The following is a 12,705-nucleotide window of genomic DNA, read 5'->3' as shown; positions in this document are numbered from 1 at the left end:
CATTGTAGGTTTGATTTGCATTTCCCTAATAATTAGTGATGTTGAGCATCTTTTCATGTGTTTGTTGGCCATCTGTATGTATTTGGAGAAATGTCTATAGAGGTCTTACACTCATTTTTTTATTAGGTTTGTTTTTGTTTTTGTTTTTGTTTTGTTTATATTGGGCTACCTGAGCTGTTTGTATGTTTTGGAGATTAATCCTTTGTCAAATGCTTCCTTTGCAAATATTTTCTTCCATTTTGTGGGTTGTCTTTTAGTTTTGTTTATGGTTTCCTTGGCTGTGAAAAAGCTTTTAAGTTTCATTAGGTCTCATTTGTTTATTTTTGTTTCTATTTTCATTACTCTAGGATGTGGGTCAAAAATGATCTTGCTGGAATTTATGTCAAAGTGTGTTCTGCCTGTGTTTTCCTCTAAGAGTTTTATAGTGTGTGACCTGACATTTAGGTCATTTATTTTGAGTTTATCTTGGGGTATGGTGTTCAGGTGTGTTCTAATTTCATTCTTTTTCATGTAGCTGTCCAGTTTTACCAAAACCATTTTTTAAACAGACCGTCTTTTCTGCATTGTATCAATATATTCTTGCCTCATTTGTCATAGACTAAGTTGCTTTAGGTGCATGGATTTGTCTCTGCATTTTCTATCCTGTCCACTGATCTATATTTTGGTTTTGTGCAAGTACCATACTGTCTTCTTTACTGTAGCTTTGTAGTATAGTCTGAAGTTAGAGGGCATGATTCTTCCAGCTCCGTTTCTCTTTCTCAAGATTGCTTTGGCTACTGGTGGTCTTTTGTGTTTCCACAAAAATTGAAAAATTTTTCGTTCCAATTTTCTGAAAAATGCCATTGTTTATTTGATAGGGATTGTATTGAATCTGTAGATTGTTTTGGGTCATATAGTCATTTTCACAGCATTGATTCTTTCATTTCAAGAACATGGTATATCTCTCCATCTGTTTTTGTCATCTTTGATTTCTTTCATTAGTATCTTACAGTTTTCTGAGTACAGACTTTTGCCCAATTTGGTAGGTTTATTCCTAGGTATTTTATTGTTTTTGTTGTAATGGTAAATGGGATTCTTTCCTTAATTTCTTTCTGATCTTCCATTGTTAATGTATAGGAATGCAAGAGATTTCTGTGTATCAATTTTGTATCCTGCAACTTTACCAAATTCACTGATTAGTTCTAATTTTCTCATGGCATCTTTAGGATTTTCTGTGCATAGTATCACGTCATCTGCAAACAGTTACAGTGTTTGTTTCTTCTTTTCCAATTTGTATTCCTTTTATTTCTTCTCTGATTGCCTTGGCTAGGACTTCCAATTCTATGTTGAATAATAGTGGTGAGTTTGGACATCCTTGTCTTCTTCTTGATCTCAGAGAAAATGTTTTCATTTTTTTCACCATTGAGAATGATGTTCACTGTGGGTCATACATGGCCTTCATTATGTTGAGGTAGGTTCTCTCTGTGCCTACTTTCTGGAGAGTTTTTATCATAAATCCATTTCAAATTATGTCATAAACTTTTTCTGCATCTGTTGAAATGATCATATGGTATTGATTTTTCAATTTATTGATATGGTGTATAACACTGATTGATTTGCAGATATTGAAGAATCCGTTCATCCCTGGAATAAATGACACTTGATCATGATGTATGATAATTTCAATGTGTTGTTGGATTCTCTCTGCTAGTATTTTGTCCAGGATTTTTCCTTCTGTGTTCAGCATTGATATTGGCCTGTAATTTTATTTTTCTTTTTTTCTTTTTTTATGGTGTCCTGTCTTTGTCAGGGTGATGAGCTCCTCCTAGAATGAGCTTGGGAGTATTCTTCCTCCCAATTTTTTGGAAGAATTTCTGAAGGGTAGATGTAAACTCTTCTTTAAATGTTTTATAGAATTCACCTGTGAAGCTATCTGGTCTGGACTTTTGTTTTGGGGAGAGTTTTAATCACATTTTCATTTTCAGTACTTGTGATTAGTCTGTTCTTATTTCCTATTTCTTCCTGGTTCATTCTTGGAAAGTTTTACCTTCCAAAGAGTTTGTCCATTTCTTCCACGTTGTCCTTTGTTGTTGTTTTTTTGTTTTTTTTTGTTTGGCACAGAGCTACTTTAGTAGACTCTTATGATTCATTGTATTTCTGCAGTGTTTTTTGTAACTTCTCCTTTTCCATTTCCAATTTTATTGAGATGACTCCTCTCCCTTTCTTTATGAAGAGTCCGGCTAAAGGTTTATCAATTATTTTTTCTGTCTTCTCAAGAAATAGCTTTTAGTTTTATTGATCTGTGCTATTGTTTTTTTGTTTCTATTTTATTTATTTCTGTTCTGATCTTCATGATTTCTTTCCTTCCACTAAATTTGGGTTTTGTTAGTTCTTCATTCTCTAGTTGCTTTATGTATAAGGTTAGGTTGTTTTTTGAGTTATTTCTGGTTTCTTTAAGAAGAATATTGCTATAAATTTCCCTATTAGAACTGCTTTTTCTGTTTGCCATAGGATTTGGGTCGTCTCGTTTTCATTGCCATTTGTTTCTAGGTGTTTTTTGATTTCCTCTTTATTCCTTCAGTGATCCATTGAGCACTTAGTAGCATATTATTTAGCCTCTATGTGTTTGTGATTTTTGCAGTTTTTTTCCTGTAATTGATTTCTTTTTAATTTTTTTAACATCTTTATTGGAGTATAATTGCATTACAATGGTGTGTTAGTTTCTGCTTTATAACAGGGTGAATCAGCTATAAGTATACATATATCACCATACACCCTTCATCTTGTGTCTCCCTCCCATCGTCCCTATCCCTCCTCTCTAGGTGGTCACAAAGCACCGAGCTGATCTCCTTGTGCTATGTGGCAGCTTCCCACTAGCTATCTATTTTACATTTGGTAGTGGATATATGTCCATGCCACTCTCTCACTTTGTGCCAGCTTACCCTTCCCCCTCCCTTTGTCCTCAAGTCCATTCTCTACGTCTGTGTCTTTATTCCTGTCACATGCCTAGGTTCTTCATAACCTTTTTTTTAGATTCCATATATGTGTGTTAGCATACAGTATTTATTTTTCCTTTCTGACTGACTTCATTCTCTATGACAGTCTCTAGGTCCATCCACATCACTACATATAACTCAATTTCTTTTCATTTATGGCTAATATTCCATTGTATATATGAGCCACGATTTCTTATCCACTCATCTGTCCATGGACACTTAGGTTGTTTCCATGTCCTGGTTATTGTAAATAAAGCTGTAATGAACATTGTGGTACATGACTCCTTTTGTATTATGGTTTTCTCAGGGTATATGCCAAGTGGTGGGATTGCTGGGTCATATGGTAATTCTATTTTTAGTTTTTTAACAAATTTCCATACTGTTCTCCATAATGGCTGTATCAGTTTAAATTCCCATCAACAGGACAAGAGGGTTCCCTTTTCTCCACATCCTCTCCAGCATTTATTGTTTATATATTTTTTGCTTCTGACTCTTCTGTAGTTCCATTGTTACCTTCCTCTCTTCTTGTCTGTTTTCTTGGCTTTGTGGTTTTCCATGTTGATATACTCTGATGCTCTTATCTTTTTCTTTTGTAATTCTGGTATAGGATTTTGCTTTGTGGTCCCTGTGAGACTTACAGATAGCATGTTATAGAAGTAATAGTGCATTTTACATTGATAGTAACTTAAGGTGGATTGCATGCTGAAACTCTGCCCTCCAACTCTGTTTTATTTTTTTGTCACAAGTTACCTACTCATTGTATATTCATTGTCAAATTATAGTATCTATAGTTAGTTTTCACATTCTTTCCCTTTAATGATTGTACTATGTTCAAGATTTTAAGACAACAAGATATTACAAACTTAGCACTTTTTCAGTCTGCCTGTGTATTTACCTTTACCAGTGTGTTGTATATTTTTTATGTTTTCATGGTAGTAATTGAAATTCAGCTTTGAGAACTTCTTTCAGGATTTCTTGTAATGCAAGTCTCAATGGTGATTAAATCCTTCTCTTTTATTTGTTTGGGAAATTTCTCTTCATTTTTGTGAAGGGCAACTTGGTCAGAAGGTTTCAGGTTTCTCCAGAAATTTGAATATATCATTCCACACTCCTCTTGCCTGTAAGATTTCACCTGACAGATCTGCTAAGAGCCTAATAAGGTTTCCAGTGTAAGTTTCTATCTTTATTTCTCTTGATGCTTTTGGGATTCTATCTTTGCCATTGATTTTTGACAGTCACTCCTACTGTTTCTTTTAGAGGATTGTTTTTGTTTACCACTTCCAAGGTTTGGGAATTTTTTAGAAATTATTTTTAAAACAATTTTTTCTGCCATATCTTCCACTCTGTACTCTCATGGTTCTGATATTTTTTTCTTTTTATGGCATGCCATGGATTAAGTAGGCCTCTTTCTCTCTTTTTCTTTTTGTTATTGGTTCTTTTTTCTTCTGTTTTTTGTTTTCTTTTGTTTTTTCCTTGGACTGGCTTTTGGCAAAGGTTTTGCCCTCAAATTCACTGATTCTATCTTCTGTCTGCTCTATTTTGTTGTTGATGTTATCTATTGTAGTCTTCATTTCATTCATTTAATTTTTAGTTCTGGTGTATTTCAATGATTTTTACCTGTTTAAAATTTTCTCAATTTGATCATTTATTATATTCCTGGTTTTGTTGAATTTGTCTTGTGTTTTCTTGTAGCTCCTTGTGTTTCTCTATCAGTTTTTTGTCTTTATCTGAAACATCACAGATGTTCTCTATCTTTGTATTTGGTTCCTGAGGGATTATCTTGATCTCTGGTGATGTCATGTTTCCTTGGTTCTTCATGCTCTTTGGAGTTTTATATTGCAGTTCCACATTTGAAGTAAGAGTCACCTCCTCCAATCTTTTCCAGTGACCTTCAGTTGAGAGATACATTTCTGTGGTTGTGCTGTATATTCTGATGCTTTTTTTGTCCCTTTTAAATACACGTACCCATGATTTTTGCCTCTTCTTGTGGAAGATTTCTTAAAATCGTATATCTTTTCTCCATCTTACAATGCACCAAGCCACCTGCCTGAAACCCAATTTATATTTTTCCAAAGGTGTCAATATAGGTGAAGATTGTTCTTTGCCCCTTTCCCACAGAAGTGGCTTATTGTCTCCACATGTTGACTTTGTACCCAGTCTTTTTTACCTCTGTGCTCAGAAGCATGCAGAAGAATCTGGGAATGTGTAAGTTTGGAATTCAGGACATTGGGGGTGTCCATAGTCCACTTGGGATTATTTCTGTGTGTAAGGTTTTCCTAGCACCTTGTGGATGGTCATCCAGTGGGAGACCACAATGCAGTCAGCTGTGAAACAAGTCTTTTTAATGCCTTATGGTATTCTTATCTGCCTCTTTTCTGATCTCATTCCTCTCCTACCATGGTGGTAATGATTTAATACCTTGGGTGCTGTAGGAGAGAAATGGTTTTCTTTAGTAGAGACCCATGAAGCTGGGCACTCACTCACCAGTCTAGCTTTCCCCCATGATACATTTTGTTGGCTGCATCAACCTCTTAGCTGGACCCTGGGGTGTAGGGGTGATGCCAGTGAAGTCCACTTTATTGAATTCATTGTCAGCTTTTCTTTTTTTTCCTTGCTGCATGGGAGTGGTGAAGTTGTTTTTGAAACCAGGACTTCTACAAAGGCTCTTTCATTCCTGGGTGTCTGTCGAGGTCAGTTTTCTCAGATCATGACCAAGAGGGACACAATCTAATTGGCAAGACCCTGATGGTTTCCCAGCTCTTACTGATGCCTGTATCCTTATTTGAAGATGCATAGGTGTGTGAAACTTCTTCTAGGTTCTCTGGTGTATGGTGCTGGATCTTTGAACTCCCAGAACAGTATTTTTGTTCATGAATGGATGTTGAAATTTAGTTGTTAAGAGGAGGATAATTAGGGAGGGGTGTGTTATGCCTCCATGACGTTGTGACTTCATGATTTAAGTTTGATTTTGTATGGTATACATTTCTTTATTAAATTTTCATTTTTCTTCATGCATTGTTTTCCTGGATTCATTTAGTTATCTGTGTTCTTTCCCACCTCATCAAGTTTCTTTTGATTACATTGTCAGTTAGTTCATAGATCTTCATTCCTTTGGGATTGTTTAATGGAGTTTTGTTAGTTTTCTTTGTTGGTGTCATGGCTGCCTGACTCCTCATGATCCATGTAACCTTGTGTTGGTGTTGGTGGATTTGAAGGAACAGACACCTCTTTCAGTTTTTATTGTCTGACTTTGGAGGTAAGGACCTCCTGTGGGTCCCTGGGCTAATGGTTTTACTGCTGGGATTGCAGTCTAAAAGGGCTGGCTGCTGCTGGCTCTGCAGTGAGGTTTGCTGGCAGACCTGTTACCAGTGCCTTGGGCATGTGTGCACATTGGTCAATTCAGGACCTTGCTCTATAGTCTGGCCCTGGGACCAAGGTCTGCTTCAGATCTGTATATGGTGGTTTTGATACCATATGTGCAGATGGTTAATATCCAACGTCTATAAATAGCTCATAGAACTCAGCATAAACAAATAATCTAAATTAAAAATGGGCAGAAGAACTGAAGAAACTTTTCCAAAGACAACGTGCAGATGGCCAACAGGCACATGAAAAGATAATCAACATCACTAATAATTAGGGAAATGCACATCAAAACTACAAATGAGATTTCACTTCATACCAATCAAAATGGCTATTATCAAAAGTATACAGATAAGTATTAGAGAGGATGTGGAGAAATGGGAACCCTAGTACACTCTTGGTGGGAATGTAAATTTTGAAACCACTATGGAAAACAGTATGGAGGTTTATAAAAATCTAAAAATAGAACTACCATATGGCCCAGCCATTGTATTCTTTGGTATATATCTAAAAAACAAAAAACAAAACCACTAATTTGAAAAGATACATGCACCCCAATGTTTATAGCAGCACTTGTTACAATTGCCAAGGTATGAAAGCAAACTAATTGCTCGTCAATACATTAATTGATATAAAAGATGTGGTATATATGTATATATAAAACTGTATATTACTCATGCATAAAAAAGGATGAAATGCCATTTGCAGCAACATGGGTAGAATTGGAAGGCGTTATGCTAAATGATATAAGGTAGACAGAGAAAGACAAACATTGACATCACTTATTTGTAGAATCTAAACAATACAAAAAACAAGTGAATGTATCAAACAAAAACCAGACTCACTGATATAGAGAACAAACCAGGGATTACCACTGAGGAGATGAAGAGGGAGGAGGGTATGCAGACATAGTGGGAAAACTGGTTATTATGTGATTGAATGAAATCATGTGTGTAAAACTTTTGAAAATTATAAACAACTATAAAATTTAAAGCATCTTTCATTCAATAAAAAAAGATGCTTTAGGTAGAATTCTATTTCCTATAGTTTACTAATACAGAGCATGTCTATTATTTGCTGTTTATGCACAAACTACAAAGTTAAAAAGAAAAACACTGTACTTACAATGTCACTCATTTCTAGGAATGAAAGAGAGTTTTCCTCCTAAAATTTAGTATTTATCAACACAGCCTTGAAACACATAACAAACACCTCAAGAATCTGGATTATAAAAATGACTAACAAATTTATTCCTCCTTCAGAATGACGTATCTATAATTAAAAGGAAGATCAAAAAATCTAGTTATAAATATATAATGAAGATATTCTATTTGTGTAAATTTAAAGTAGGACATTAAGACATTATTTTATTTATAAAAACATAATATAAATGTTATTTTAAAATTTCCCACTCTTTGGGATTTCCTTAAAGTAGATCTGCTTTCTTCTAACATCAAATTTTACTTTATCACTATTTACCATTTATTTACAAAAATACTAAATAAAATAATATTATTCCACTCAAATATGACTGTAAAAATATTTTGAATGCAGAGCTACTTATATAAAATGCACAGATAAACATATTTATTTTAAGATCTAATTATGCTTTATTTTATTCATAAATAATAATGACAGACCTAAGCCTTTTTTGTACAGGTTTTATACAAATTTTAGTTTCAAGTTCCAAAATTTTAAAAATGACATGTTTTTGAAAAATTTTGTGCATTACTTGCCAGGTATTATTCTATGTTCACCAATTTGTTATAAATCTCTGTGTAAAAGGGAGGAAATAATTTTTATTTCCTGGACTCAAGAAATTATTTTATTTAAAAGATTTTGTAGAATGATCTTGTGCATATTTCACCATAAAAAATAAGCAGTCTTTATATTGTACATGAATAAATGAGAAGTAAACCCTGGCTGAATGCTACACTTTAATTGCTAGGAGACCTGTCGTCTTGTGATGTCACAGCTACTCAGGTTGATAACGATTGTGATGGTCTAGACAGTTTTCCTGTGTAGGCCTGCAAAACATCATTTAAACCTGCAGGGTTGAAAACAATGAAGGTGAGAAAAGTAGCTGAAGAAAATTTTATTTGAGGTGGCACATATTTCTTCAGAAATTCAAGATGTGTCTCCTAGAGATGTACCAACTGGTTCAGAAACCTCCATTAGATATCCATTGTGTCATCATACATTCACTGGGGACTTGGTCTTGAGATCTATGATTGAAGAAAATGATTTTCAGGCTCTGTCTGAAGGATCCTTGATTAAAAGACCACATTACATATTTTGTGTGTCTTAACCCAATGAAGATAATGATTTTCTTTCTCTAACCTTCCCCAGAAAACTTTGGAAAATAGTTGGAAGTGATCAATTTAAGTCCATTTGGTGGGATAAACATGGAACTTCTATAGTGATAATGAAGAACACTTCAAGAAAGAAGTTTTGTATAGAAAGGCCCCTTTCAGAATATTCGATACTGGAAGTATGAAAAGTTTACTTTGACAGTTTAGCCTTTATGGGTTTAGTAAAGTGCAAAAGAATTTTCAGAGATCTGCTTCTTTGGCTGACTTTCTTACAGGAGAAAAAGAATTCTCCATATTAAGTAAGGTATTTAAAAAATTACAACTTATGAATGTTTATTTATATATGTATATATATATAATTTTATTTTGTATATCAGGAATATATAGTAATATATGTAAAACTAGATTTTGAAAATAAATGCAACTACTAAGGCTAAAATTATTTATTTTTTTCAAAATAATGAGGACAATTTGGATATTAAACATTCAAGGTTGTGAGAAATTTTGCTAGCAAATTTGAATCTTATCAGAACTCTAAATAAAGGCACTGAAACCACTTTAGAAGTAATATTCACTTGTTGTATGTATAATTTTAAACTTGAGGACAATAATATTTAAATGTCTATTTTACAATAAGTAATTAAAAAGTAGTGAGCAATGTACGTACATTTATGACATTATCTTTGCACAAAATTGAAATCTGAGATTTTACAGGTTAACCTTATTGTAGTCTCATAACTTGGTTTAAAATGTTACTAAATAACTTTTAGTTTGGTTTTAGTTACAGTTCCTGTAACCAACATATCCTTTGGTTTTAGTTACAGTTCTACCATAATCCAAATTTTAAGTGAGGCTGTCCTCAACTTTTAGTAAGGATTAAAAGAAAAGCCAGGATTAAAAATGCTTCTCCAGTATCTTCATTAGTTCAATATTTCAAGAAACACTTGAAAGAAAGAGGTAATGTGGATAATCATAATTCTGGTATTGTTGCTTAAACTAGTGGAGAAATTGTATTTTCACCCTCCACAAATTTAAATGTGCCTTTAATAAGTAAGCTTTCTACCAGTCAGATAATTTTTCATACGAGTATACCAATTAGAAGTGATTTTTCTTCTGTATCATCAATGTCACTTAGGCCACCAGAACAAATTTTAACGGATCCACATGCTATTTTAAATCAGTGGACCACTTTTCATACACAGTCACATAACAGCTACATGCAAGCAAATGGCTGCATTGTGAATTTTGTTACAACAACAACTTCTACTTCTCAGTACCGCATTGGATCTCTCTTACAGAGCAGTAATTTTGGACTGATGGTGGAACCTTCTACTCTTCCAACTAGATACACTGATTTATCAGCCAGTGAGCTTCGTTTTTCTAATGTGCAAACAGCAGGCACCCTATTGTTCCCAATGCCCATTATAGCTAATCCACTTGCTGCCTCTCTTCCTAAGTATACTCATCAGCCATCTGCATAACATGAACATTATTCTAATTACCCTAATTACAACTGATCTACCAAAGGACAATCAGATTATGTAGGATAACAAAGTAAAACTGAAATTGGCAAATAACAAAATACCTGCAATTCTCTAATTTGAACAATAAAGATAGATGTGTACCTTATTGTCTTTATTTTCAAAAATTGATTTAAGAGTAAAATAGGAGCCTACCTTACATTTTTTTAAAATAAAGTTGATTGACAGGAACATTTTATGTAACCATTCGCGAGTAAGTTTATGTACTTTTTTAAAAGGAAGAAGTGAAAATAGAAGCAATTGGAAAAAGAGAAAAATGGAAATAAGGAAAGGTAATCAGTGATTTATGAATCAGTCTAAGAAAAATCAAATGTGTTAAATTAGGACAGGGTGCAGCAGGAGATACAAAGATCTGATCAGTAACAATGGTCTCTATTATATCATCACATTAATAAAGTTCACATGGTATAGACATATATGACATGTAAGCATGCAGTAGAAGTTTACAAATGGCTTATTAAGGGGTCTTTTTGATCTTTTGTCCTCAAAATATTTCAGTATGTGCCTTTATTGCCTCCCCTCATGAGTCTACCCTTTATATTTTCTAATGTACACTTTTATGTTTGCTTTCTTTATGTTGTTTTTTTGTTCCAGCCAAAGACAAGCTTAATTTCTTAGGCAGGCATTTAATACCTTTTAGATTCTAATTGTAGAACCTCAGCATAGTTTAACCAGTCCCTTAAAGATCTGGCATATATTTGCCTTACCATATTTTTCTGTTTCACTGTATCTGGAGCTACATTCAGAAAACCTATTTTCAGCCCTGTCAACTTCCATCTCACAAGTTTTGACTCAGCTCTTTCTTAGGATTAGAATGTCCTCTCTTTGCTTACTTAGACAGCTGCTTTATCAATCCCAGCACAGATATTACCTCTTCCAAATATTTTCACTCTACCCCCTTTTACTTGTCCTTCTTGGATATCAGCAGAGATTTAACAGAATGCCTGCTAAATGACATATTTTCAGTATTTAATGAAAAATAAATAAATGTTGACTTAACTAAGCAAAATCTATTTGCCAAAAGAAAAAAAAACAACAACAACAAAACTCCCATGGTTTTTAAGCTATTACTTTCTGGTCTTTACTCTTCACCAGGCAGAATCTGTTTTCATAGCTTATGGGCTAATTTCTCCTGACTCAGACAGTGGTGCTAGGTCTAGGAAACAAAGTATTAATTATTTACCCTTAACCCATACTTCCAGACATCTAAGGTATTCTTTTCTCATATGCTGGACTTGTTAACTGTCTCTTCATCACCTACCCCCCATATGAAATCAATGATTCTTACTCCTATAACTTATAACTTCATTATTTTCCAAGTATCTTTCTACTTACACTCAGAACTTTGTCCAGAAATGTCAGTGTGAATCTTAAATTGTCAAAATAGATTTATATACACCACATAACTTATATCACTTACAACCTATAACCAGGAAGTAACCCCTCACTTGAGACAGTTGTATTTAGTAACCAAATTACTTAAATGTGGGGACTTGAAGAAGGTGAGGGTGATAGAATAAAAAATTTGTCCAATGTACAATACTAAATATGTGATATGTGAAATATGAGAAAATATGTATTAGATTAGAAATATGTAATATTCATGAATACTTTGATCATATTCCACTGAGTTATGTTGAAATGTGCAGCATTGTAAGAGTGTAAATACTCTGGAATGCTGTAAACACTGCTGGTCATGCCAGGGGGACTTAGGCTTCTGATCACAATCCTGTGTCTGAGGTCAGCTAATAAGACTGAAATGGTAACACTATATCTTGAAAAAGTGTTACTCAATCTTCTCTTTTTTAATGTTTTGTGTCTCTGCTCTATGTTTATAATTTTGTATTTTCTCTGGGTTTCTATAAAATGATGTCATGGATGGGGTCAGAATAGACAGTGTGGTAAGAGGACGTGGAGCTAACCTACCCACCAAACAAAGTGAAAAAACAACTAGGTATGGAAAAATTATCATGGAAAACTAACTAGAAACTCACAGAAGAACTGTTATACAACCAAAGCTGCAAAAAGATTTCCATGTAACTAGGAAGGACAGAAAAAAATGCATAGGGTCCAGACCTCCACTCTTGGGAGGATTCTGAAAGGAAGGGATGGTCCACATGGGTGGAGCCTTGCCCTGGGGAGTGGAATGGGTAGAGACACACACTGGGTGTCCCAATCCTGGGGTCCACCATGGAGGAGTCAAGCTCCCTTGGCTTCTGGCAGAACTTCTGTGACAGCTTGAATGGCTGGAAAATCCTAAACTGTACTCAGGTAGGGTATGTGGATGCTGGCCTGCCAAGAATCAGTGAAAAGAGAGCTTTGCCCTGGTGTCTGCTACCTAGCTACACTCCCCAATTCAAATGGTAAATATCACAGCCTTTCACATTCTTCATCAGAGCTTGGTGTAGGATCTTGTCCAGCTTGGCCATGGTAAAAGGTTCAGTCTAGATACACAGAAAGAACCTAGGGACATGGGCTTTTGTCCAAGTGGGGTGGCAGTGTCCATTGTCAGCA

General features: G+C 34.5%; 1 pseudogene across 1 annotated transcript in view; it reads left to right on the top strand.

Annotated features, from left to right (window-relative positions):
* The window catches only part of LOC309653408 (heat shock transcription factor, Y-linked pseudogene), a 39,779-nt pseudogene extending 29,648 nt beyond the window's left edge, over nt 1-10,131 (top strand). Inside the window, exons 2-3 of the transcript in view lie at nt 8,443-8,954; nt 9,469-10,131. The product of the transcript in view is annotated as a heat shock transcription factor, Y-linked pseudogene (transcript). The remainder of the gene's footprint in view (nt 1-8,442; nt 8,955-9,468) is intronic.
* The last annotated feature ends 2,574 nt before the right edge of the window (nt 10,132-12,705 follow it).

The sequence above is a fragment of the Balaenoptera physalus genome, assembly GCF_965194825.1.
Source record: "Balaenoptera physalus genome assembly, chromosome: Y".
In the NCBI taxonomy this organism is placed as follows: Eukaryota; Metazoa; Chordata; class Mammalia; order Artiodactyla; family Balaenopteridae; genus Balaenoptera; species Balaenoptera physalus.
Note: the sequence above shows the minus strand (reverse complement) of the source record. Positions and strands in the feature narration are given on the sequence as shown.